The 23,213-nt window shown below is 48.1% G+C and overlaps 1 protein-coding gene across 2 annotated transcripts in view; it reads left to right on the plus strand.

Annotated features, from left to right (window-relative positions):
* Positions 1-23,213, plus strand: part of LOC128110092 (calpain-8) — a 76,097-nt gene that overhangs the window by 9,249 nt on the left and 43,635 nt on the right. The gene's annotated exons all lie outside the window — the stretch shown is intronic.

Here is a 23,213-nt window from a genome sequence, read left to right on the forward strand (position 1 = left end):
CCCAGGGCTTTGGGCATGCCAGGCAGGAGTGGTATCACTGAGCTATGCCCCAGCCCTCCCTCCTTTTAAAATTCATTTTCAGATAGGATATCACTAAGTTGTACAGACAAGCCTCAGGCTCACTCTGCAAGTCAGGTGGAACATGTACTCATGATCCTTCTGCCCCAGACTCCTCTGAGTGTTGGGATTATAGGTGTGTATCAAAGCACCCAGCTGAAAGTGATATCTTTTTGATAGAGTTCTTATGATAATTTTCAGTAAACACATTTAAAAATCAAAACATAATGAAGTTGTAGTATCTCAAAGCAATACTTGAGCGTTGTAACACAGTCCTCCACTGACCCCCATTACAGTGTTCTGAGCCTCTCTAGTGCCTTACTATTCTCTTCACAGTGCCCCACCATCCTGTCACATTGTTCCATCAACCCAATCAGAGTGCCATCAGAATGTTCCACCATCCCATCACAGTGCTCCATCATCCCATCACAGTGCTCCACCTTCTCATCACAGTGCTCCACCATCCCATCACAGTGCTCCACCATCCTATCACAGTGTTCTACCATCTCATCACAGTGCTACACTGCCCCATCACAGTGCTCCACCATCTCATCACTGTGTTCCACCATCCCATCAGAGTGCTCCACAGTTCCATCACAGTACTCCACCGTCCCATCACAGTGTTCCACCATCTCATCACAGTGCTCCACAGTTCCATCACAGTACTCCACCGTCCCATCACAGTGCTCCACCGTCCCATCACAGTGCTCCACAGTTCCATCACAATTATCCACTGTCCCATCACAGTGCTCCACCATCCCATCACAGTGTTCCACTGTCCCATCACCATGCTCCACTGTTCCACTATAATCCTTTCCTTTCTTATCACAGTGCTCCATTATCCCACCTCAGTGCTCTACTCTCCATCACAATGCTCCATTGTTCTGCTGCAGTGCTCCAGTGTCCCAGCACAATGCTTTCCTGTCATATACAATGTCCAGCTGGCCAATCCTAATTTTCCACTGTCAAGTCACAGTGCTCTCTTATCCCTTCACAGTGAGTCACTATTATCGTGGTGCTCCACTGTCCCCTCACAATGCTTTGCTCTTCTGATTCATCACAACACTCCACTGTCTCATCACAGTGCTCTATTATTTTATCACAATGTGCACCTGTCTTATCACAATGCTCTGTCCCATCAGAGTGCTCCACTGTCCCATCATAGTGCCCTGGGTCCCATCATAATGCTTCACCATCCGCTCCAATCACAGTGCTCCACTGTACTATCAGAAAATTCCGTTGCACGTCAAAGCATTGCCCCAGTGCCCCACTCTCTGACACAACAGTCCACAGTGTCATCTCAGTGTTCTCCTGTCGAATCACAATGTTTTACCGTCCCGTCACAGAGCTGTACTCTCCTTCTATGATACTCCACTGTCCATCAGAGTGCTCCATGTCCCATCACGGTGCTCTACTGTCCACCACGGTTCCACTGTCTCACATCAGCAGTGCTCCATTGTTCCCAAACAGTGCTCTGTTCTCAAAGTACAATGTTCCTCATGAACTATCACAGTGTTTTAAAATTCTGTCACACCACTATACCTTCCTTGTATAATATTCCATCACAGTGCTCCATTCTTTTCCCACAGTGTTCCACAATCCCATCACAGTGCTCCACCATCCCATCACAGTGCTTCATTATCTCATCACAGTGCTCTACCCTCCCACACAGTGCTCCACCATCCCATCACAATGCTCCACCCTCCCATCACAGTGCTCCGCCCTCCCATCACAGTGCTCCACCCTCCCATCACAGTGTTCCACCATCCCATCACAGTGCTCCACCATCCCATCACAGTGCTCCATGGTTCCATGAGAGCACCCATTTGTGCCATCACAGTAGCCCACTGTTGTACCTAAATATTCCTTTGTCCCTAGCCTAGTCTTGTAGTGTCCCATTATGGCGTCTCCTCCTCTGTCCTTGAGTTTTGACTAGTGCATGTCCCAGAGCATCTGGATGTCTTCTGTGGTGCTGAGCTTAGTGGCTTTCACACAGCAAGTCACATTTGTGTATCAGAACTCTTTGGTGCCTGGCTTTAGATGTCCTGCTCAACTATCCTAAGGGAAAATGGGGAATATCCTGGCTCATGGATCGGAGACTGCTGGGTTGCCATTGGTGGAGCTGGTATCCATGGATCTAAATGTTCCTGGCAAACCTCCCTACCATCTTCTGTCTGTGCTTGTCTGGATGAGCTGGCTGTCCTCTCTTCCACAGAAGAGATGCTGTGTATGGTGGGAAATCTGACCACTACTGGCATCACTTTCTCTCCAGTAGCTTCGGTTTTATAGATGTCATAGGAGGCCTCTGATGTGGTGGTTTGGATTGTCACCCACATGTTGGGCCAGTTGCTGCAGACAGAAGGGTAAGGGCCCTTATGGCCAACCCAATCTGGAGCCTGGCTCACTGTTAGGCTTGTGAGCACTCTAAAAGCCCCAAGGGGGACTTTCCAAAAGAAGTGGGGAGTGGCTCTTGGCAGATGGTATAAAAAAAGGACAGTATAACATATAAACCTATGAGTCTGGGGGAGGGACAGGGGTCTGGTCCAGTTTGGGCTTTGCCACTACCAAGCCATGTCTGTCCTCTGAGCCTAGGGGCCTGGCTTCTTTCCTCCCTCCAATCTATCACCCTGTCATGCTCATCTGCATATTTCCTGGGGGTTCCCATTCTCTCTCTGGATCTGCCATCAGCCAAGACTCTTTCAGCTCAAGTCTGCAGACCTGGGTCTTCGTGGTCGGCGAATGAGTGTCCTGATCACCATTTTCACAGTTATAATTAAACGAGCCAGGTAAATGTGGCTGGGGAACCGACACTTGGGTCCTATCTCCCCAGAAGTAGTCATCACCATGAATAGAAACGGTTAATGATATCCCTGGGCATCATGACTATGTGCTCCATAGGACACGGTGTAGAGCAGCATTCAGGGAGTGTTTGTGGCACTTTGATCTGTTGACCTAAACCCTCTGTCACTGTGTCATTATTAAAGTACTTGAAAACTGTCATAACCAAAACTGGAGTCTTTATGTGCTTTTCTTCCTGGCTTTCCAGTATTGTCAACAATCAGATTGGATCAGGCGAAGAACAAAATTTTATCCTGAAGTTGTCTATGCCTCCTAATTTTCAAAGTCTTGTCAAAGGCTATCTGATTGTCTGTCCCCAACTTTCTGACATAGCTGGGTAGGGCCATTAAATATAAAGGTGTCTTAGGGCTTGATCCTCAACAATGAAAGAATGTTCTAGAAATAGTTCATAAATGGATCCTTGATAATAGCTGTGGAGAAAGGCACACAAAAATGCTTCCACTCACTGCTACTGTACCCCTTATTAGGATTCTCAGAGATGGCTAGCCTACTGTACCCCCTGTTAGGATTCTCTGAGATGGCTGGCCTACTGTACCCCCTGTTAGGATTCTCTGAGATGGCTGGCCTACTGTACCCCCTGTTAGGATTCTCTGAGATGGCTGGCCTACTGTACCCCCTGTCAGGATTCTCTGAGATGGCTGGTCTCTAGTAAGCTCAGTGGCAAAGGCTGACTCTTCCTTCCTCTGATCCATCCAGTCCGTGTCTGTGCTCATACAAGGGGAGGAAAATATTAACATGTACTGTCCATGGTTCCCATGATTGTGGAAAGACAATGGACTCAAGGGGCTTTAGTTGCTTATGGGCCCAAAATGCACTCACAAAGGCAGAGGCCTTGGTCCCTGGAAAATGAAATTCTGAAAGCAGCTTTCAGAAGAAGGGCTTCCCCCGCCCCCCCTTAACAAATATGGAACCAGAGACTTCCAAAATGTAGAGAGAAGCCAGTGGGCTTTTTGAACAACATATTACAATGTTTATTCAAAAATTTAATCTATTGGATGATTTTCTTTCCTTCTGCTTACTGCCTCCCTCTCTTTCTCCCTCTCTCCCTTCCTCTCCCTCCGTGCCTACCTCTCTCTCCCCTCTTCCTTCCTTCCCTCCTTCCCTCCCTCCTTCCTTCCTTCCTTCCTTCCTTCCTTCCTTCCTTCCTTCCTTCCTTCCTTCCTTCCGTCCTCCCTTCCCCTCTTTCCTCCTTGTCTTTTCTTTTGTGTTAGGGAAGACACCCAGGCCCCCCGCACAGCACACAAACACTCCACCACTGATACATTGGTTCTCTCTTGTATTTCTCACAGTCGTGAACCTGATGTGCTTGTTTGTGCCTGTGTGCCAACTTCCCTTCACCCCTTTCTCTGTTGACCTGGGTTTTTCCTTCCGCTCCCTGGAACTGATGTCTTATTCATCCTTGTTGCATTTATCGAATAGAGTTTTATATTTGGTATTCATGTTTCAAAAAGGGAAGGAGTGAAACGTTCCATGTCCTCTAAAGATAAACGGAAGCCCGATAGCGATGACCTAAACTCATCACCCTCTTGGATGCAGACCCGGCATTGATTTTCTTCTGTGAGCCAGCACTCCCCTGTGGAGCAGGGCCTGGACTCCTGGAGCAGAGATGGGCATAAGCACTCGGCAGTAATTGTGAGCAGTGTCAGCAACCTTAAGACATCTTCTGATCTGAAACGTCCTTCCCGGACTGGGGCGAAGTAGATCAATTCACTAGGTCTGGATGCTTCCTTTTAATGAGCAACTGGGGAGCTTCTGCTAACGCAAAGGACCAAACCGGCTAGTTGATTCTGGAGAGCAGAGGGTCAGAGCCCCGGGAGGCAGGAAAAACCGCAGCGGCCAGTTCCGTGTGACGTGGGACGTTGGCAAGTTTGATGCTGACGGGGTCTTTTCTTTCTTTTGCTGCTGTCTCCTTCTGCTCTCAGTCTCCCATTCTGTCCCACTGTGACCCCTCACCTTTCTATTTCGGACAAAAGTGCTGGGGACAAGCGTTAACGTTTGATGTGAGTGTGACAGGATATTCGTATTGGCCATTATTCAAGAGCGTGGAAGAATTCCATGTTACGCGCTTAGTCCATTTGCCCTCACTTACCTATTTCCTCCGGTGGGATGAAGGTGCTGGAAAGCAGGGCTGACAGCCCCAGTCCCTTACCATTTTCGTAGGGTAGAACAGTTGTCACAACGATATAAAGCGTCACTTCTGCCCGGTATTTTGTCCCTTTCTCATTTCATTTCTTATGCACCAGTCTTTAAGACATGACGGAAGCACAAACATTGTAATTTCTTTGTTTTGATCATTTTTCAATAGAATTGGGCTTTTTATTCTATGCATTTAGAAACATTATTCTGAGATCAAGCTTCTGGCTTCACTGAACTGCCGTTGGGATCATGTCACAGGCAAGGCGAAGGCCACTTACAATGCTACATTACACCAGCCCACTTCTCCTGGTGAAAATTTGTCAGGAGGGCTTTTTTGTGTGTGTGTTCTTTATTTATGTGCACATATAGAGTAGTTCTCAACTGTAAAAGGTTCAGGTGAGCCTCCGGATCTCCAGGGAGACATTCTCTTCCCCCCAGGGGGAGGTGATGTGTGGGCCCAGGGAACAACAGGCTTCTCTCTAGGCTCTGTCTTGGCTGAGCAGACTGAGTGGGGATGTATCAGCCATGTCCCAGAGTGTGGTAGATACCTATGCAGGGGCTCCCTCTGAAATCCATCTGCGCTGTTTTATATTCCTCAGATCCCACTGTTCGTGCCCCATGGGCAGCTTAGCTGCTGCTTCCCACTTGTGGCTTGCATTTTGAGGGGGTCACTTGGAGACCCAGAGAGGAAATTTTCATCACTGACAAACCATGATGGTTGGGCTTCTGTGCTCTGCCTGGTGCTTCAGGAACTCCCCACCTCAGACACCAGGCCAAGTCACGTGCCTGGTTAGAGGACATAGTTCCAGGAGGCTCTGGGCTACCTGAAGACAGAGAAGCTGATGGAGCACTGAATACTGGAAATTCAATGTCCCAGTCCTCAGAAATTGGGGAGACCTGTGTGTGCAGGCTCCGGGGATGCCGTTGAACAGGAAAAGGTGGATGCAGGCTGGGGGCAGGGCAGCAAGGGTGAGGCCCTAGGCTGTGCTCAGGTCCTTCACATTCAGGGAGCTCCGGGACTTTACTGGAAACTCCAGCAACTACACCTGAGGTTGTAGTTCAGAGATGTACACTGCAGTCCCTGAGAAGCCAACTCCCACTACACAAGGACCGGAAGCAGGATCCACAAGAGCCTGGTCCTGCTGCAGTGAGCTCAGCCACCTTTCACAGGAGATGACACAGTTGTACCTTCTTCCACGAGGCAGCCAATCTGACACACAGAAGCAGACGCTGGTCCACGAGCTGTGCAAGGCATCAGACTCTTTTGGATGCTTTCTCTTGCCTGGTCCCTTCCTGCCACCTCTTGACTGCCATCTCTGAAGTTCCTGGTCATCTTCAGCTGTGCTATCCCTTATCAGTTCCCAGAAGCTGGTCAGGGCCTCCCTGTCAAGAGGCAGACTATGCTTCCCACAACCTCCTTCTAGTCTCACATTTAGTTTGTAAAGTCACAGTAAGGTTCCTGTTGCCTTGGGGCGATGTGGAGGGCCACATCTATCTCCCTTCAAATATTAGCTTTTTGAGGGAAACCATCCCTGCTCTTCATCCTAGTTTCTCCTCTCCCAAATGCTTCAAGAGGCCCTACAGGATTGCTGCGGGCCTAGGCATTTGTTCCCAGGATGTACGACCTAGGAACTGTCTGCATCACCACCCCAGCCGGGGTCCCTGACCCTGCAACAGCTGCACCTCCAGGCAGAGGCTTCCCCTCAGTAAGATAGACATCCAGGAGTTGCTCACCCCCAGGCCAGTCTTAGCATTCTTCTGTGCCCTTGTCTCTGTCTCGAGAGCGGTTTCTCCGGCACTTCCCAGGCCAGGACCTCCATAGTCACCCGTCACACTGGATGCGGAAAGACCCACACTCTGTCTCTCGTCTCATTTGCTTGTCTAACCTCTTCTCACCAGTGTCTCCTTCTTCCCTGGGTCCTGGGAGCTAAAGTTGGGCGTGAGGGGGAGTCTAAAGAAGGACCAGCTCCGGGGGCTGTGACTTCAACGGCCGTGACTCCAGGACCCACGGGCGCTGCCTGAGTAGGCCAGGAGTAGGTAACTGGAGGGAGAAGTGGGGACTGCGGCAAACAGGAGAGATTGTGCAAAGGTGAAACCCTGTCCCAGTCTGAGCTGAAGTTACCCAAAGGAGTGGGAGCTGGACCTTCTCTTTGTCCTCTGTGCATTACCCCCGTCCCCGACTCCAGTTGTCTCCCTGTCACCACCCGGCTTCACCTTCTTTAGGACATTTGTCAACACCAGGCATATTATTTGTTGCTTGTTTTTCTCACTAGAATGGACCATGCATGATGTCAAAGTTTTTTTTTTTTTTTTTTTTGACATATATTCTTAGGGCCAGGAGTCATACTCGGTCCAGAGTGTCTGCTCAGTGAGCGCTTGTGAAATGAGTTTGTAGGGGAAGTCTTGAGTGGCTTTGGGGTGACCATGCTTCCTCTGCAGGGGCCCCTTCCTCCCTGTTCAGGGTCCAGCTTTTCCCTCTCTCCTTGTCCTCTTACGAACTGTACTCAGGATATTTACCCAGCCTGAAAAAGCCTTGTTTTTGATCTGTAACACTCTCTTGCACTTTGACCCGAGTTGTTTGCAGTCAGAAAGCCATCCTTACTTTCCAGGGAGACCCCCTGCTACCCTGTGTTCCACACGTGATATCCTCTAAGAACCCACATGCCACCCTTGGAAGCTTTACAGCTGCCCGCTGACTTCCCAGCACCACCCACTTCCCAGCCAGCTTTGGAGGGGGCCTTAAACAAAGCTGTCCCTGGCTTCAACTGTGGCTGCTGCTACTCACTGAGTCTTAGCACCCATCTATTCCCATTTTTCTCTTAACATTCAATATTTCCCTGTTACACCTGTCTTATGACATTTTGCTGTATTTTTTATTCCAAAGGACATTATAATTAAACACAGTAAGCAAACTAGGCACTTTGTGATGTATTTACATAAACCCCAAATGTATTTGCCTAATAATGCCCCTGCCCTAGTGAATCAGTTTCATTTTTATAATCTACTAAGAAATTCTTTCTCTCTCAATAGCATTAAAGGTCTGATTTAAGGGCGGGGGGGAGGCGGCATAGGAACTCCCTGAACAGTTTCATGCCAGAGAGTCTAATTTCTTCAACAGTAGCTCAAATTAGATGAGGATTGGTCTACAGGGCTTCCTATGCGACTCCAAAGTACTCTGAAGTAATCCCAGGAAGTTCTCTTGGCTACGAAGTATTCTCTGTCTCTGTCTCTCTCTGTCTCTCTGTCTCTGTCTCTCTGTCTCTCTTTCTCTCTGTCTCTCTTTCTCTCTGTCTCTCTCTCTCTGTCTCTGTCTCTCTGTCTCTCTCTCTGTCTCTCTGTCTCTCTCTGTCTCTCTCTCTCTGTCTCTCTGTCTCTGTCTCTCTCTCTGTCTCTGTCTCTCTCTCTGTCTCTCTCTCTCTGTCTCTGTCTCTCTGTCTCTCTTTCTCTCTGTCTCTGTCTCTCTGTCTCTGTCTCTGTCTCTCTGTCTCTGTCTCTCTCTCTCTCTCTGTCTCTCTCTGTCTCTCTCTCTGTCTCTCTCTCTCTCTGTCTCTCTCTCTCTGTCTCTCTGTCTCTGTCTCTCTCTCTGTCTCTCTTTCTCTCTGTCTCTGTCTCTGTCTCTCTGTCTCTCTGTCTCTCTCTCTCTCTTCCTCCCCACTGGTAAGTTAGAAGATAAAGCCTTGTATTCACACATGGCCTGCTACCCTTTTCTGTTTTTTTCCTTTTTTGCAACGACATTGCATTTGGGATACTCTACAGCTCCTGGAAGCAGAGACAGCCCCATCCCCCAGACTCAGAACTGTCCTTGGGCAAATGCCGTTATGTGTTATGGCTGTCCTCCATGCTGAGCTTCCCCACACTACTGTGGATCTGCTGTCAGGTCTGAGGAGCCTTTCCTGAGTCACCATGGGAACCAGGAGTGGAGGCGAGAGGCGGCCTGTGGGGCAGCAGAAGTGGATTATTTAGTGTGTGTTATTATTGTATGTAGTACATCTGGAAAGAGTTATTTTGAGGATATAAAAATTATAGTTGCTATACAGGAGTATGCTGCCACCACTCAGGAGAAAGCACCAGGAGGACTCAAGGCAGAGTTTTGAAAGTAGCTGTCCTCCCAGGGTGACCACAGGACATCATCTCCCATGGAGAACCTGGTGCTGGGCCCTTGAGGATGTCTGGACATGTACAAAACACAGGATTGACTCCCGTCTCACTTCTAGATCAGTGATGTCTTGCTGTAATGTGGCCATGGGGTCAGGATGGGACTCCAGAAAGCCCCGCCAGACCCTTCACTTGCAGCTGCAGGGGTTGGTTGATGGTGTTGGGTCCAGGTTGGTGTGAGATGCTCGGAAGGGGGAAGGAGCACGTGGTTTACCTGACATACCTGTCAGAGTCAGGAAGAACAGTCATGGCTCTTGCATTCATTTGAAGGGGTAGTAAGTTTCTTTCTCATGCTAGGAAACAGGTAATGAGACAGGCCTTGTCTCTCCTCTTCTGGCCTGGGTAGGTGTGGGGAGTGGGTTCCTGGCAGCAGAAATCTGAACAAAGCCCTTTCATCTAGAAGAGCACGTGGTTAGGGGGATCTTCAAGGATGAGGTAGGGTAGGGCAAATGGAGTAAGGCCTGCAGAGGCTGCACACTGGCCAGATCCTGCTGGGCCCCAATGCTCTGTGGAGAATTTGAAGAATTCTGGACATTATTCCTAAGGATAATGGGGAACCACAAGGATTTTAAGCAGAAGAGTGTGTGGCCAGATGTGGAGTGCGGAGAATGGGAACCCTAGGCAGGACACATCTGCACCATGAGAAACCCTTGCTGTCCTCAGATAACCACAGGCATGGACAGAACTGTAGAGTAACCCAGAAGCTCTCACTTCATAGCAAATGGTTTCTTTAAAAAGATGTGATTAGCACATCATTTTGATAAGTGATAACAAGAGATTCTGAAACATTTTCTCATAGCTCACCATACTTAGGAAATCATTGCCACGTGAGACAAGGGCGCTACACCCTCGGTATCTCATTTGGACTGTCAAAGAGAGATCTTGAAAGCACTCAAGACTCTATGCGTTCTTCCAAGGTCTCCCCTCACCCCTTAGCACTCGATCTACTCCCCTCCCAGGCACCTGTCCTGCCTGCAGCTGCTGAGGTTTCCCATCCTCAGCTGGAGCTCAGCTCTGTGGCTAATGGCACAGCCACTTCATCAGCTTCACCCCACACTGACAATGTGGCAAGTCATTCAGTGCCACTGTCTTAATCTATGTGTGCTACGGTCACTAACCACCACAGACGGGGGGAATCCGCAAATCACAGAAATGCACGTGGCCGGCAAGTCCAGATCAAAACGCCGTAGGTTTGGCATCTCTGCCTCCAAGGCGGCATTTTGTTGCTGTGTCCTCTTGGAAGGGGTGCACACCATGCCCTTGCATGACTACAGACAGAAGGGAACAAAGGTGGCAGCCCTGTCACCTCTTAGGTAGCTAATCCCATTTGTGAGGGCTGACCCCCAAAGATTCGGTTTCCTGGGAATAAGCTCCAATGGGGAGTAAGTTCCGTGTGAATTTTGAAGGAGGCTCAGACGTTCAGACCATACCAGTCACTTTGATACCCGTTGGCCTTGTATTTGCAGGTGTGCTGGCTTGGTTGGTACTCGTGTCAAGTGGAAGTAGGTGTTTGAGTGTATTCTTGTGTTGTGTGATATTCTGTTTGTGTTCTGACAAATAAGGCTTGACTGGAGATTAGAGGGCAGAGCTAGCCACTAGTTAACCATAAAGGCCAGTGGTGGTGGTTCACATCTTTGATCTCAGCACTTGGGAGGCTCACGCCTTTAATCCCAGCACAATCGGAAGGTGGAGACAGGAATATAAGGTGGGTGGAGACAGGATCTCAGCCCCCATTTGGTCTGGGGATTGGTAGAGGTAAGAAGTCTCTAGTGGCTGCTGCTCTGCTTCTCTGATCTTTCAGGTTATTACCCCAATGTCTGACTCCTGGTTTTTATTGATAAGACTAATTAGGATCGTGCTTCATTTTTGTGTCTCGCTAATTTTCGTTATTTCCTAATTATAGCTCCTAGATTCTGATTATTTAGAGAAAAGGGTCCCTTGGGGTTGCAATATGAGATGAGATGATTGGGGGGAGGGGATTTTAGAGGCGTTTGGGACAAAAATCAAAAGCATTTGGGAAACAGCTGGATGTGGAGAAGGTGAGGGAGAAGTAAGCGTTATGGCTCCCAGGCTGAGAATGGTGATACCCATGGTGGCAGTGTTTGTTAGGAGGAGGAGCCTGAGTGGGGTCAGGCCAGGGTGGGTGGGGGGGTTAGTCCAGGCACAGGTGTGTGGGGGTCAGTCCAGGTACAGGTGTGTGGGGGTCAGTCCAGGTACAGGTGGATGGAGGTCAGTTCAGGCACGGGTGTGTGTGGGTCAGTCCGGACATGGGTGGATGGGGGTCAGTCCGGGCATGGGTGGGTGGTGTGTCAGTCCGAGCACGGGTGGGCAGGGGCCAGTCCGGCACGGGTGGGCGGGGGGTCAGTCCGGGCACGGGCGGGCGGGGGTCAGTCCGGCACGGGTGGGCGGGGGTCAGTCCGGGCACGGGTGGATGGGGGTCAGTCCGGGCACGGGTGGATGGGGGTCAGTCCGGGCACGGGTGGGCAGGGGCCAGTCCGGGCACGGGTGGGCGGGGGTCAGTCCGGCGCGGGTGGGCGGGGGTCAGTCTACAGCTGTGCTTCCATCAAACTTTGGTGACTCAGGGAGACCACAGCATCTTACTACCGTCATTGTCAGCTTCATTTACTTCTAGGCAATGGACACAACACAAATGTCCGCTGATTCGGTATTTCTTTTTTGGGACGCCCCGTGTTGGGGTTCATTGCTGGGCGATAATAGGGAGTAATGGGGAGGCTTATTGAGGGCTTTCCATATGTCAGGCATGAGCTAGATGTTGTCCACATCTTACCTCATTCTTATCTTCCAAATAGCTCTAAGAGGTAGTGACTCATGTCCCTGCCAGGTAAGTAGATGCCATTATATGAGGTAGGTGGCAGGGTGAGCTCAGTGTTAATGAGGCGAGGAGAGGGCGTGTTCTGGAAGCGAATGGAAAGTGGAGTTGAGGGGAGGCTGAGAAGCTGTTTGTGGGAGGTGGAGAGGAGGGGCCAGTCCTTTGTGCAGGGGTGTAGGCATCTATTTAAATGGTGATAATGATGCTGCTGTCAGCTTCTGGCCCTACAGGGTATGGGAGAGGCAGCAAGCTCATCCATCCACGCTGGACACTGAGTGTCTGACCGTAGGTAGAGTCAGCTTGGCTGGCCAGGGCCTCAGCTTTACTCATCTGCAAGTGGGCATTAAATTTGTAATCTACCTGTTCAAAGTGCATAAAGAGCCAAGTACAGAAGAGTTCTCTTCCATCTTTGTGCTGTCTAACAGTGAGGGGGTGGCGTCCATGAGGGAGGGAACTGCTGGGGGACGAAGGGCTGAGCCTAGAATGAGTTTTCCTCATCTTTATTTTGCAAAAACTTGTTGGGGGGAACTTGGAGTTCCCCCTTTCAAAATGTACTTCAGCAGGATTTGTGGCATGCAAGAGATGTTCAGATGTGCAAAGTCCGTTAACTAAGGACGTTTTGCAGGCTGACAGGATGTGTGTGTGTGTGTGGGGGGGGAGGCATTCTGAAGCCGACTCAGCAGGTGGGTGGTGACAGGGTGACCCACTTAGAGCAGAGCCCCAGTGAGGGGCTCACAGGAGCATATCTTTGTCCCCATATTGTACCTTCAGGGAAGGTAAAGAGACCCCAAGACTCTGGCAGACACTTTTTTCCCCACCACCATGATTTCAGGAGGCAGGGAATACTGTTTGTCCTGGATACAGGGAGGCCAAAGAATTTTCCATCTTGAGCAGAGAAGGAGTTGCTGGTTGGGGGAGACATTAAGGTTGTTACCTAAGTGCATTTCCAGTTGCCTCCCCAGTCAACCCTGCTAGTCCCTGGATCGGTCATGAGGACATGTCTGATATCTCAAGCCACTTTGATCTTTAAGAGCCCTGGCCAGGGAAGTGGGAAGCTAAATGTACTCCAATCTGGTTTATAATTCTGTCCAATTTCAATAACTGAAACTGTAGTTCCAGCATGGCAGAGAGGTAAGTGCCCTTCTGCCCTCCTCTCTCAAGACAGTGCTGAGTGTGTGAAGAGTGGGCTGCTGATGTGGGGATGGCCTGGGTGGCCTTGGGGACCCTCTGCTGTGTTCCTTGCTGGCATCAAGTAATAATCTCCTGTTCCTTTTCTTTTGAGGGCACAGGGAAACTGAGGGGGCTTCTGAAGAGTCAAATAGGAATCTCTGTCTAGTTGTGGTTTGTTCCTTTTCTAACCCAGGGAGTGGCCCGGGTCCATGCAGGACTCATGCTCTCCATGTTGGCTTTCTCTGTGAACCAGCTGGAGTGGAAGCCCAGGGCCCCCTGCTCACTTCAGCATACCCAGCCACCTCATCCCTGCTCCAGGAATTTGAAGACCACACCCCACTACTCTCCCTCATTCTTCTTGCTTCTCTGGAGTTGTATTGGTGGATGGGGTCAGGAAGAAAGATGCTCGCTCCCCTATGGGAGAAGGCGAACCAAAGTATTTACCTGGGCTCCACAAATACCATGCTTCCTGGTTCATATGACTCATGTCCATGTTTTATGTCATCTAAGTAGATATCCTCTCTATCCAACCGGAGATATGTAGTTATAAACACCTAATGATGGAGGCAGATTCTGAGACATCTACTGATAGGCCAGTATTGAGTACTCACAAACCAAATGGTGTGGGTAATCCCTCGATGTCCTTAGGAGATGTAAATGCAAGTGTATGAAGCCGGGCTGGGGTAACAGGGGATAAAGTTTATAACAAATTCTACAAATAGGAGTTCACACTAATGATTAAAAATTATAGTGTAGTAAATACACAAACCATAACATAGTCATTTATTGTTATCAAGTACTGTGTTCTGTGTATAATTATACCTGCTAGCCTTTTGTAGGACTGGCCAGCCTCCACAAACAGGAATAAAGGCTTGCATTAGACTACAATGGCTTCAATGTTACTAGATGACAGGAAAATTTCAATTTCACGGGAACCTAACATGTATGTAGTCTGTGGCACTTGAAAAACAATATATATATATAATTATATAATATATAACTTTAATATAAATTTCATAAACTGTATATTTACAGAAATAAATATATATGCTTTATACCTGAAAAAGAACATGCCATTTTATATATTTTATAATATATTTATATACACACATATATGTATGTCAGTATCAATTGACCCTTTATGATAAGCTGTGGGGCACAGACTCATTTTACAGAGGAAAACTCTGAGGTTCACAGGAGTTCAGCAACTGCTTCTGGCCAACCTTCACAAATATGGCTACCAGGTGCTGATATGTCTTAGGGAGCAAGCGACAATAATCTCACAGTTAACAGGTGTCATGAAGATGCTAAAAGCCAGAGCTGAGTTGGATCCAGGTGCCACCAGGCTGACCTGGGGAGAGGGCAAAGGTGAAGGGTGACCTCAGAGGATGGTCCAGCCCTACAGGTTGGGTGGGCTCAGAAGTGTCAAGCTTGTCTCTGTTCACAGGAGTGAAAGATGGTGTCTCTGTTGTTTGAAGAGAGTGAAGAATGACATGATTGTGTGGCTTGAAGGGTCTAATGGAGGCCAAGAAGCCAGCCACCCAATCCAGTGACCTCCATGTACTAAGTTTTCAGAGAAATGGATGTTGGAAACTGGGTGAGATACAACACATTGTTTGTTGGCATTCCAGAGGGAGGACAGGGCAGGAACTTCCTTTAATGGATAAAAGTTTCTTTAACCAGAGAAGGCAGACAGGAGAAAAAGCAAAGGGAAGAAGAAAGCGGGTCTCAGAAAACTCCAGTGATGTCAGGCAAAGACGTATTGTGAGAGTCACCACTAGTGACATTTGTAATATTAAGAAACAGTACAGAACTGTGGCGGGAGCCATTCTGTTTGTCTGCCTTCCAGTGCGGGAGAACACTCCTCAGACTTTCAGCTGTGTGTGTGTGTATGTGTGTGTGTGTGTGAGCGTGCACATGTGTATGTTTGATTCCCCTTTCTTTCACCCAGAGGACATTCGGCAATATCTATACCAATTTCTGGTTGTCACATGGAGGGTCAGGGCACTGCAATTGACATCCATTCACTACAAATCCAGTCCACTGCTCAACATTCAAGATGGCTTCCACCATCAAAAAAATATCCATTCTAAAATGTCAACCACACTGTGGCTGAGAACCCTACTCCAGCTCATCACACTTCTCTTATAAGAGCTTTACTCACCAAGTGAGCAGCTCTGATATAAGCCTGGTTCTTGTCTCACACAGCATTGCTGCATACCGTTTCATGTTTCTCTGTTGGAGAAACCGTTTACAAAATGAGGACCTCCTGGATGTAGGACCTCGTAGGTGGTCAAAGCATGCACATTCAAATCATTTCTGACAGATTCATCCAGAAGCGATGGGATAAATTGTGTGCTGGCGTCTGGGAGGAGCATGAAGCCCACCATCTACCTCCAGCCAGCTTCCAGTCTAGGCAGAGAGACAGAAACTGTCAACAAAAGCAAAAGCAGCCAAAAGCAAATGTGTGTTCTAATGCAGTCAAAACGGCATGGATGAAATGCTGTGGGCTTGAAAAGGCATGCTCGCCAACAGGACGGAGGAAGGATGCTACTGTGATTGCTGAGCAGTGAAGTGCAGAGCTAAATCGGTGCCCTGTGTGTAAAAACATTTCAAGCAGTCTTTTGGAGGAAGAGCAGGCAAAGGGTGTCTCAGCTGTGATAAAACATTGAATATAAATTTTAAAAAAGCAACAAGCATTTGTTAGTGGGGTCAAAGTCTTCGCATTACATTTGAATGTGTAATCAGAGAGACGGTTTTTCTCAACTATTTCCAGCTTGCTAGGGTGTCCCATTTCTAGTGACAGTGAGTGGGAGGGAGGGAGGTAGAAGCTAGCCAATCAAAGGTATCATGACTCTTCCTGTTTTGGGTTCTTGTCTCTTTGGAATATATATTCTTCCTTCAGTTATTCTATGTGAGAGCTATTATATATATGGACAAACGGTTTCTTTGTCCCTTTGAAATGCATGTTAAATTTCAACATCCGGTGTAGTAGTATTAGGAGCTGAGGATGTAAGGAGGTGATGAAGTCATGAGGGTGGAGCCCTTATGAATGGGATCAGTGCTCTTTTAGAAGAACCTCTGGCGAGCTCCCTCCTCCCTTCCATCATGTCAGAATGTGGTAGGAAAGCCCTCGTTTATGAACCAGGAGGAGATACCAAGTCTGCCTTCCAGCTTGCAGAACTGGGAGCAACAGATCAATGTTGCTCATAAACCCCCTAGTACACTGGTTCTCAACCTGTGGGTTGTGACCCCCCAGGGGGTGTGAATGACCCTTTCGCATGCGTTGCATATCAGATATTTATATTACGATTTCATAACAGTAGCAAAACTACAGTTATGAAGTAGCAATGGAAATAATTTTATGGTTGGGGGGTCACTACAACATGAGGAACTGTATTCAAGGTTCACAACATTAGGAAGGTTGAGAACCACTTGGTCGGTAGTATTTTGTTTTAGCATCACAAGTGGACTAAAATAAGTGACACCTCACTTCCTTAAGTCTTATTGCTTCCCAAGATGGTAGCTGGATACAACCAAGGCCAAAATAACCTGGCAATGAAGATGGACGGATGGTTTTTGTACAGCCTGGTGCTGTCCTCCGGGTCCTTGCCGGCCTCTTGAAGAAGTGATAGTATATTGTATGGTCTCCTTTCCTGGTTCATCAGGGCCCAGCAGACCTGTCTCAGCTCTATCTGAGTGCCCATGAGCTCTACCCCCAGGAAACATCAGTTCTTTATATGGTGCCTGACCCTGAGACCACCCGGCAGCCTCTGCAGGGGCATGGACCTGCCCTTCTTTTCTCCTTGATTCAGACACAATGGTAGCATCTTCTCCCGCTCCCTGTGCCTCAGCACTTCATGTTGCCATTTCCCCCTGCCTCTAGATGTCCGAGTTGTCAGTAGGGCATAGAGACTCTCTGTATGGGCTTCCTCTTCAATCTTAATATCATTTCTCCGCCAGTCATTGCACTTCCCAAGGTGAGGAAGGTCCCTCCTACTGTGTTCCGATGTTTACCTTTTCCCCTTTCTCCTTCTCATCTGCCTGCAGTCTAGAAGAATCCCCACTCTACCTCGTGTTTGAGACATTCCTGTAAGCTTGAGTTCTTGCTACCTATATCTTATAATAACGATGGTTATTGACATATGCAGGCTTTAATTTGTTTGTATTTGTTCATTTATCATTGGTTTTTGTTTGCATTGAGGCAGGCTTTTGCTATATTGTCCAAGCTAGTCTCCAGCAATCATTCTGCCCTAGCTCCTTGGGGAGCTGGATATATAGAACATGTATAAAACAGTAATGTCTCCGTTACTGTCATCAATGATCTTTGCATTGCTAAATGCAGTGGTCGGTTTTCAGTCTTTAGCATCTCAAGTTTGTGTGCAATATCTGCCCTGCTGCTAACTTGTCTACCTCATGCCTTGCCCTCTTCCTTTGGTTGCCGGATGCCTCTTGCTCTTGCCCTAGCTGCTGCTTCTGAACCTTTTCTTCCCTGTGAGGAACTGAAATTTAACAAGCTGTAATGTGGTGGCCGCATACTGTGTGTTCTAGTTTATCTTGTAGTGCCCATCTCAATGGTGAGTGGAGGCTCAGGGAGGTGCTGTCTCTTTCTGGACCCACACAGCTAGTAAAAGGCAGAAACAGGAGTTATACCTACATCTTAGATCGTATTCCCACGAAGGGAATCATATCCCTTCATTAAAGTCAACTCAAAAGGGCTAGGAATCTCTTTCCCCTCGGCTCTTTCAAAGAAGCACCCTTAGCCTTGAGTGGGATTTTCTATTCCGGGTCACATTCTTCATGAAACCCAAAGAGGTCAACAAGCAGTATCCCTCTCTTGATCTCCAACAAGTCTCCTTTGAAAAGTATCATGCCTGGGTGGGCAACCCATCTTGAACGTTATTTTTAAAAAATTATTTTGGTGTGTATGTGCTTGCATGAGTTCATGTGTGTCACACTGGTGCAGGAGCCCATTAAGGCCAAAAGGGGGCATTGGATCCACTGGTACTAGAGTTATGGGTGGTTCTGGGGCACTAGGTGGGTGCTAGGAACTGAACCCTGGTCTTCTGGAAGAGCGGTGAGTGCTGTAAACTGCTGAACCATCTCTCCAGCCCGGAGAACTTTATCTTAAAGAAAAAGTTCTTCCTAATCTGTGATGAGAGCAAGGCTCTTAGGACCCTCAGGCTTCACTTGTGGATGTGCTTGGCCTGGTAAATGTTTCCACATGCCAAGCCCTCTCCTTCCCAAGGTTCTTCAGATGCCCACTCTATTACCAAAGCCTCTGCTGCTGGGGACACTAGCGGGAAAGGCTGGCTCCAGTGCGCCCTCTGGTGAATATATTAATGTGCAATCTTCCAAGACTTTTTAGTTCATTCTCTGTTGGATAAAGAGAAGGCAGGCTCGGCTCGTCACTTCTCTTCAGTTCAGTCTTGTCAGTTCTGCTCAGCTGGGCCAGGGGAATCCCGGACTCCTCTGTCCAATTCTTTAATTTCTCCCTCTCCTTGACAATATGTGTGGCATCCTGCTTCCATTTCTTTTTGTCTCTGTGCCTCTGTCTCTCTCCCTCCCCACATCACCTGGACTCAGAACAGTTCTTTCCAGCGCTGTATCTTGGATAGCCAGTCCCCACTGAGACTCTTGAAGTGTGCTGGTTTGGGGGAGGAAAGGCCCCTCAAGTGATGAGGTCATGTGTAGCTAGAGTTTTCCTGCCTGGCCCACAGTCAGGACAAATCTCTCTCACCTGCCAGTCCCACAGCCGCTCAGACCCGACCAAGTAAACACAGAGACTTATACTGGTTACAAACTGTATGGCCGTGGCAGGCTTCTTGCTAACTGTTCTTACAGCTTAAATTAACCCATTTCCATTAATCTATACCTTGCCACGTGGCTCGTGGCTTACTGGCATCTTCACATGCTGTTTGTCATCGTGGCGGCTGGCAGTGTCTCTCTGACTCAGCCTTACACTTCCCAGCTTTATTCTCCTCCTTGTCCCGCCTACACTTCCTGCCTGGCCAATGGCCAATCAGTGTTTTATTTATTGACCAATCAGCAACACATTTGCCATACAGAACATCCCACAGCAGTCATGTAGAGGGATTGGTGCCTTTTTCTAGAGAATGAGTTAGCCATCACGGGACAGCGGCCTTATTTTCTCTCCTCTGCATGCACCGCCTTGCCTGGCTGCTTGCTGCCATGAGTTGAAGCAGCGTGAGACATTTGCTGGTGTCATGCTCGTAGGTTTCCCAGACTCCCGGAACCATGGGCTAACTATAGCCCTTTCCTTTCGAAATCACCCAGGGTCAGGTATTCTGAGTAAGGAAAAAAAGAACAGAGATGCCCATGTCACTGTCTCAGTCTCAATTCCTGATGCTGTGATAAAATACACCACCTAGAGCGTCTTTAACAAAGAAGAGGTCTATTTGGCTATAACTCCAGGCTCCAGTCCTTCGTTGTGGGCAAGTCAAGACAGAAACTTGAAGCAGCTGGTGACATCCACCATCGTGAGCTGAGAAAGAGTGTATGACTGCTGTGCTCTGTGTTCCCTACTCTCAAGCAGTGTAGGGCTCAAAGCCAGGGAATGGTGCCATCCACTCTTGGGCCAGGTCTTCCCACATCAATGTCATAATCAAGCCTCCCACCGCCCCCACCCCAGGCATGCCCACAGACAACCCAATCTAGTCAGTTCCTCACTGACTCTTACTAGGTGATTCTATGCTGTGTCATACTGACAATTAAAACTAACCAACTATCACAGTCCCTCACCAAAGCATCCTTTCTGTCCCCTGAAGCATATCTAGGCTTGTTGGGGTTGAGCGAGTGCCTGAGCTTCCTCAGCAAGCTCTTCCTCCTTGTCTCTGTTGATTGGAGTCCATAAGCAAATGTTACTCTCTGTAATTCCACACACCATGGTCCTTTGTAGAGATCAGCTGGACATCCCAGCCAGTATCCCCAGAACACAGCCAGCCCAACCAGTGTATAGAATAATGTGCATATTTCAACTATTCCTAATCCCAATAGTTTAAAGAACTCCTTTAGTGGAGTTCTTTCAGAACCAATTTATAGGGCATACTAATCACTTTGTTAGTGTATTAGGAAAATGTTGGCTGCAAGCTGTATTAAACCTAACCGTAATAGTTTAAAAAAGTTGGGATGAGGGGCGGATATCTCTTTTGTAACAGGAGTCTAGAGGTGGGTAGCCCTGGGCTAGTTCTTAGAAACCCAGAGACACACTGGGCTTCTGCTCTCTTCTCTCAAGTGTGTTGACTTTCATCCCACGCTGTAGGGTTTACGAGAGGTCTCTGGATCTCCAGGCATAAGGCAGACTTCCTAGGTAAGAGTCTGGGAAGAGCAGCGAGCAGAAGGATTGTGGTAGGCAAATTTGCCATACTCCATCAGGAAAGCAGGTGCTTTTACCACATTCCCACTTCAAATTCAAGTTCTTGGGAATGCCCACCGTGGTGACCACTAGCTAGGAGGTGGCTGAAGAGAAGACATTTGTCTGTGGAGACATTTCCAGGCTTTCTTGTCTACCTTATCTGCCAACAAACGTAGATCCCAAAGCTCCATGACTGCTTTTGTAAATCAAAACTACGTTCAGAGATTAAGGCAGACCCCTTAAACAAGTGTCTCAGGTGTTTTGAGCAGGTGAGTAAATGTCTGTCATTCCAAGAGTACCCTTGAAAGGAAGCACATTCATTTGGGCACTTTAGAAAAAGCATCCTGTAAAGAGTGTCCCCTCATGCTTTATGTAGTAATTGGCAGGGACCCAAATGTCTATACCTATGGCATTTCTTTGTGCTTACTGCAGCAGCTGGGTGGACTCTGCGAAATGTCAGGAGCGAGGAAGAGAAAGAAAACATTAAACTCTTTCTTGGCTGGGCAGACCTGTTAGATGTTAGCCACTGAGGGATGTTTTCTGGCATGCTCTATCGGAGTATCAAGGAAGTGCCTGGAGTGGGGTGTTTCAGCAGCTTAGATTGGGAGTGGGAATCTTCTCAACAGAAGGGAGCCTCTCTGGTTTCCTTGAGAAGCCGCCTACCTCAGAGACACCACAGAGCATTCATTCTGTCCCTTCTCCAGGGACTGCGCCCATCTCACGTGCTGTCTCCTTCTGCCACAGAGTTTTGAGTAGCCAAGCATCTTGGTGTGTGCAGGTGTCGTCCGTGAGATCTGTGAGGTTCAATGCATGGCCATGTTTACTTCATCCCAGCCCTAGGATTCCCAGGTGGAAGCATGTGTGGGTGCTGTTGTTGACTCACAAAAGGACAGAACATGATTCATGAATTCCTTTGGTCATTTGCTAATATGTTTTTATTTGTCAAATATCTACTGGGTCTCCTCTATTTGTCAGCTACTGCCAGAGACTCCAGGTTCCTGCTTGGCAGGAAGAGATCAGAGAGGAACAGGGAGGAGAGACAGATGTATCATCAGGTGGCCTTGGCACAAGCTAGGAGCCCTGTGGAGGGAGGGCTTGGGGATTTGGGGTTAATCAGGGATGGTAAGGAATGTGCCATCATGGAACCTCCATGTGATCCATTTAGGATCAGCTGAGAGGGATAAATAATGTCTCCAGAACATACAAAGAACAAATGAGGTGCCTTCTGAGCAGACCTCAAGGCAGGCTTTATGAAGAGGGTAAAGACCCAGCTGGTCAGGTTGAAGGAAGCACTGTACAGACAGATGGGACAGGTAAGGAAAGGAAGGTAAGAGAAAAGATCAGGTTTGACCGGAATCTGAACTCACAGTGGGAGGGAGACCAGGCAGGTAGGGTGGAGGCATTCCGGGGAAAGGTTTGTATTTTGTTTCTAAGCAAAGAAATGACATTATACCATGAGTTCGTAGGAAGAAATTGAGCTGAGGGGAACCAGGTGGAGAGAAGGAAATCATTTCCACTCTTGGGACATTGCTTGTTAAACAAGTTTTACCCCTGCTGAGGTTCTCTGTAGCAAGGAGCAGTATAGCCCAATGTATTCATACAAGCGCTGTCTCCACACTCATCCTGAACTTCACCTTGAACCCCTAATAATCTCAGGAATAGCGTTTGTTGGTAAAGATCAGGTTACTTACTTCAAAAATCAGTAAAATCCTTCAAAAAAGTAAGTGCGTGTGTGTGTGTGTGTGTGTGTGTGTGTGTGTGTGTGTGTGTGTGTGTGTGTATGAGAGAGAGGGTAGGGGGAGACTGAAGAAGAAAATAGTTTGGGATGTAATCTTGAGCCTCTGCTTTTTGAGAAGGGTTAGGGGTGACATTGGGATGGAGCTCCTGCTGGGGGTGACAGACCCTCAGAGGAGGGTCCTGGGTCAAAATTTGACTGCTTGCTCAAGCAGTCTGAGTGTGAACAACCAAGTGTGTTCACTCCTGGCTTGTGGAAGCAGCTCTGTTTAGCCCCACGGTTAAGATGAAAATGTGAAGTTAGGAAAGGACCTGGGTGGCCTTTCAAACGTCCCCAGGCTTTTTATCTGAAAGTACATAGGAAAGGTCAACTATATTTATTTATTTATTTATTAGAATATCTTTTATGTATTATTTGACAACTTCATACATGTACATAACGTCTCTTGATCATATCCATCTTGACCCCCTTCCAACTCTTCCTACACACCCCCAACACACCCCTCCCATCTTCATGTCCTGTCCTTTCTATTAGATTTATTTTACTTTATGTAGATGGGAGTTTGCCTGCATGTACATATGTGCACTGTGTGTGTGTGTGTGTGTGTGTGTGTGTGTGTGTGTGTGTGTGTGTAAAATGCCTGCAGAGGTCGGAAGAGGGCACTGAATCCCTGGAGCTGGAGTTAAGGAGCGTGGTAAGCTACCATGTGGGTGTTGTGAACCCGACTTGTGTCCTCTGCAAGAGCAGGGAGTGCTCTTAACTGCTGAGCCATCTCTCCAGCCTTCTCCTCCCTCTCTCCCTCCCTCCCTCCCTCCCTCCCTCCCTCTCTCCCTCCCTCCCTTCCTTCCACAAATATAACCCACCAAATCTAACTAGCGCTGCATGCTGACTGTTGA

Source organism: Peromyscus californicus, unplaced genomic scaffold, assembly GCF_007827085.1.
Source record: "Peromyscus californicus insignis strain IS unplaced genomic scaffold, ASM782708v3 Scaffold_14__1_contigs__length_90479793_seg_2, whole genome shotgun sequence".
Taxonomy (NCBI): Eukaryota; Metazoa; Chordata; class Mammalia; order Rodentia; family Cricetidae; genus Peromyscus; species Peromyscus californicus.